This window comes from Elephantulus edwardii, unplaced genomic scaffold, assembly GCF_000299155.1.
Source record: "Elephantulus edwardii isolate Elephantulus edwardi_28Jun2011 unplaced genomic scaffold, EleEdw1.0 scaffold00112, whole genome shotgun sequence".
In the NCBI taxonomy this organism is placed as follows: domain Eukaryota; kingdom Metazoa; phylum Chordata; class Mammalia; order Macroscelidea; family Macroscelididae; genus Elephantulus; species Elephantulus edwardii.
Window position 1 is genome coordinate 7,057,895 of NW_006399862.1, and position 5,375 is coordinate 7,063,269.

Genomic DNA, 5,375 nt, shown 5'->3' on the forward strand with positions numbered 1-5,375 from the left:
TTATATTTTATTAATTTTCATAAACATTTACAGAGATTTTGGGCTTCCACTCATTCATTGTTGCACTATTCTCTTTACCCTCCTCCCAACAAGCAGGATCTTCTGTTTACTTTATTTCATAGGGTAACTTGTGAATGAGGTTCCCAATCTATAAGTTAGAAAACAAGTTGCGAGACTAGATCTTGCACTTTGGTAGCATCAGCCCCAGGAGGTCAGATAATTTTTAAGTGAATGAATGAGATATATTTAGATTCTCACTTACCCAAGGTCCACTAGGCTTAATCATGGTTGGAATACAGTATTTTACTCTCTAAGTGCGCTCGCTGTTTTTTCCAGGTGCCACAAGCCAAACAACCAGAGACAGGATAATCTACTCTGCTTACTCTCCCAGGATATATAAAGCCTTATTTGAAGGAACATGACTTGTGAGGCTGAATTTAGTGGCTTTTATGTGCGCTCAGCCTACGTAAACGAAGGTTCACGAATTCTCTCAGGATAACCTACATAAGGTAAATTTTCAGAAGCATCTTTTAATTCCTAGTCCCAGGATTGACATTTTGATCACACCCAAAGGAGTTTTTGTAAAAAAATTACAGCCTCCACCCCCCCCCAAAACCCTATAAAACAAACAAACAAAAAAATAGCCTTGAATGTCAGTTCTACTCTAATCTAATGGGAATTCTGTGGCCTGCAAAAGGTTCTAAAAGACATTTTTAAAAATTAGTACCTAGCAGGAAATGAACAGTTAGAACAGTTAGGTTCCCTCCTCTTAAGCTGGGCTCTTTCCCAGTTTGATGAAATGGAAACCACGGAGGGGGTGTCTTGGAACCAATTTGTTACTGTTTTATTCATGCACAGTTTTATACCAAACAAAATCTTTACATTCTGGGAAGAAGTGCCATTGCAAAACATTTTGTGTTGAGCACATTTTTTCCTTGGTGTATTACTTAAAAAAACAACCACCACCACCACCACCAAACAAAACAAAATTTCATACTATTTTGCATTTACTTAAAGTAAATAACATTACCATATAAAACCTCAATTTGGAGGCATTTTGAAATTGTTTGGCAAACTGGAGTACATTTCCAGTTTTATTCTTGCCCTCCTCTCTTATGGAGATTTGTTTCAAAGCATTGGCCCCATGTGATTGTGGGCAGGCAAGTCCAAAATCCAAAAGTCAGGTCTCAGGGGTTTTTTTATCCCAAGATCTGTAGTTCAGGCAAAGGAAGAGTGCAAAAGAGACATAGAAAGATCTGCAAAAAAGATCTATAGTCTGAAGGCTGAGTGTACCCTAGGGAAATTCCCCTTGACTGATCATGATTTCACTAGATTAGATTATGGAATGGCAGCTAGTCCATTGTTAGTTGTCATTAAGCCATTTCCAATTTACAGCAACCCAGTGTGCAACAAAAGGAAACACTTCCTAGTCCTGTGCCATCCTCAGAGTCTTTTTTTTTCTCTAACCCATTGTTGTAACCACTGTGTCCATTTTGTTAAGGATCTGTTTGACCCTATGTTATTGTTACATGGTTCTGAAGCCTGACCTGTCCCAAGCCAGTCTCTCTGACTCTGATACACCTACCCCCATTGCCCTAGTTACTGTATCAATCCATCTCATCTTCCTCTCCTGCACTGTCCCTCCACCCTTCCTCATGATGTTCTTCTCTAAGGACTGGCCTCTCCTGGCAACATGCTCAAAGTATGTGAGACAGAACTTCAAAATCCAAGCTCCAAAGCTAAACTTGGTTTTACCCTCTCTAAGACAGACATATTTGTTTTCTTGGCAGTCCATGATACGTTCAAGATTCTTCTCTAGCCCCACAACTCAAAGGCTATGATGTCCTTCTCCAGGGCTTATAGTACAAGAGCCTGGGCTGTCATCATTCTTCTAAGGACATCCGGTTGTACTCTTTGAAAGACAGATTTATTCATTCTTCTGGTGTTCCACAGTATACTTAATATTCTCTACCAACAATATATTTAAAATTCATCAGCTCTTCAGTCTTTCACCAGCATATGAAGCTATTGAAAATACCTTGGCTTGGGGGAAGGGAGGAAGAGAGAGGAAACTGTACAACAATGAATGAATGAAAATCCAACTTTTTTTTAAACTTTTGATAAAATCACAATTAAAATTAAAAATAAAGAAAATACATTGGCTTGTGTGAAACTAGCAAGAGTCATATGGAGATAGATGTCCATATCTGACCTTTACCAACTTCCCAAGGGGGAACTGTCCTGTCAACAGCATCAACAACACAAAACCAATTCCCATGAGGTCAGACAGTCCCTTACAGTCCTACAATTCTTTCTACTCACCTCAACACCAATGTTATTGCTTTACCTTCCAAAATCTGAAGCAATAGATAACAAACCACAGAGAACTATATTTGGAAAGTCAAAAGGATTTAATTCTGGTTAACCGCAGAATACAGTCAGGATGGCTTCTGAAATGTGCATGCAGGCATCTCAGCCTTGAGCCTCATGGCTTTAGGCCAGTGTTACAAAGTTCTCAGTCCTGCACATTAGGGTCCTCCACCCCCAGTTGTCCAACAAACTTGGGCAAAGGCTCTTAGCTCTGGTTCCAATGATGGAGCAGTCCCAAGGCCCCATCTCATGTCAGGTCTCTATTTCTGTGCTGTGGCTGTTGGTCCTGCAGGCCCTCTCTTGCTTGCTTCCCTAGTAATGAGGTTCTGCTGCTAGGTTTCTCAATCTAATGACAAGAGTAGCCAATCCCCTTGTGGATAGGCTAATACACCTTATTCACATATTCCTGCCCATCTACATGCAAAGTCAAACTACGACTCAGAAAGTCATATTGAAAGATAAACTCCACAGCTTGGCTCAGGCACACCTTAGTCCTCTAGTTGACGTCTTTGCTTTTAGTATATATCTTCATGACCCATATGTATGGCTGATACAACCAGCATCTACTCTCTAGATGATTTCTATCCAGTCTGATTATCTAAAGCTCTTCTGAGGCCAGCAGAAGCTCTATTATAGGCTGAATACTACCCATGGCCCAGGTCACATCTGAAGGCCTCGGCCATTTCTCAGATGAGCAGGAACTCTGGCCTGACTGGGCACTCCAACTCCAGCATCTGTTGGACTGTTCAACACACGGTCCCAGCCCAGACTCGTCTCCACCTACCCCAGGAGTGACAAGAACACCAATCAGGTGCTTAGTTCACCTCTGTTGAAGGATACCATCCCTTACAAAATGCTCTGGAAGATGCAAATTTATCCCAGAAATTTGAACTGAAGTCAGAAGAGCCTATGGACCAAGAGATAGTATCATTGATAATATAAGATGAAATCTTGGTGGAAAGTAGAGAATACTAGAAACATGCTTAATTGTTGTTTTTTGTTTTGTTTTTTATATTGGTTTGAGAAGTGTGGCATCAGGATTGGTGGAAGATCTATTAACAATCTGTGTTATGCAGATGACAGAACCCTGCTTGCTGAAACTGAGGAGGACCTGAAATGCTTGCTGCAGAGGGTCAAGGACTGTAGCCTTCAGTATGGATTGAGGCTTAATGTCAAGAAGACAAAGATTCTCACCATGGACCAATTGGCAGCATCAGGATGGATGGTGAAGAGATTGAGATGGTTAACAACTTTAGTCTGCTTGGCTCCATGCTCAACACTCTTGGCACCAGTAGCCAGGAAATCAAAAAACGTGTTGTGATGGGAAAGTCTGCTGTTAGGGACCTCTCCAGGGTACTGAAGAGCAATGGTGTCACTCTGGAGACTAAGGTGTGTCTGATACAGGCTATGGTCTTTGCAGTCACTTGTTATGCATCGTAGATTTGGACAATGACTAAGGAGGATAGAAGGAGAATTGATGCCTTTGAGCTGTGGAACTGGAGAAGAGTATTGCATATACCATGGAATGCCAGGAAAACAAACAGATTCATCCTAGAGAGGGTTAAACCAGGCTGCTCCTTGGAGGCAAGAATTCTGGGGCTTCGTCTGACATACTTTGGATATGTTGTAAGGAAGGACAGGTCCTTGGAGAGGGGCATCATGCTTGGGAGGGTGGAGGGATAGCGTAGGAGGGGAAGACCCTCTGTTGAGGTGGATTGATTCAGTGAATGGGGTAATCGGGATGGGCAGTGCAATTGGCACAGGATAGATCAGGGTTTAGGGCTGTTGTACATAGGGTCGCTATGAGTCGCAAGCAACTCAACGGCACATAACAACAACAATAACATTGGTTTGCATATAAGATTCATATATATTGTGTTTCACACATTCTTTCATTCACATATGTTTCATATGATCATATACAATGTTTTTTATAAAACTAATCATCATTGATCTATGCTCATTCTTGTCCCATCCTTTCAGGTCCCTCTAGATCTTTCCTAATTCCTTCCCCTCCTTCCTCTGCCCATTAAGCTGTCATCCTTATGATTTCCAGCCCCCTCCCTGCTCCCTTTACCTTCCCCCTTTGAACTTTTATCCATATCTATGGTGTTAAGGATTTATTATTTAAAATGATTTTCTTATCCAAAAATTGACTTTGCCATGTGGATGGATGGGAATATGCGAATAGGGCATGCTAGCCTGTCCACAAGGGGATTGGTGAGTCTCATTAAATTGAGCAGATCTAGCAGCAGCATTGGAGAAGCTTCCCCAGCAAAGAAGAAGCAAGAGAATGTTATGTATCTTTCAGGACCAGAGGTTGTTGTATCAGCAACATAGCCTTTGGGAGAAACAGCCATAGCAGCCACAGCAGAGAGCCAGAGACCTGACAAGAGACAGAGCAGACCTTGGGACTGCTATGCCATTGAACCAGAGCTAAGAACCTTTTACTCAATGTTTGTTGGAGGACGTGGAGGGGAAGGAGTTGGGGAGTCATAATTGACAGGACACACTGGCCTAAAGCTTCAAGGTTCAAGCTGAGGCCCCTGAGAGCACATTTTGGAAGTTGTCTTGCCTGTATTCTGCTACTAACTTGAATTGTAGCCTTTGACTTCCTTAATACGGTTTTGTGTGTGGCCTGTGAGCTATGGCATTGGAGTTTGTACCCAGTAAAGCAGTAAGATTGGTGTTAGGATGAATAGAAAGAAATGCAGGAATGTAGGGGATATGTCTAACCTCCTGGAAATTGGTTTTGTGTTGTTGATGTTGTTGACAGGAACAATTTCCTTTTGTCAAGCTGGTAAAGGTCAGATATGGCTAACCCCACGTGGCCCTTGCTCTTTTCGCATCTTACTAGTTATTCTTCTATTTTTACAACAATGGTCCTATGTAGTATTTCCTTATAAGACTGAATTAGTTCACTCAGCATAATGCTATCTAGCCTCTCCCTTGTTATATAGTATTTTACAAAATTACTGTTCCTTAGTGCTGCATAGTACTCCATT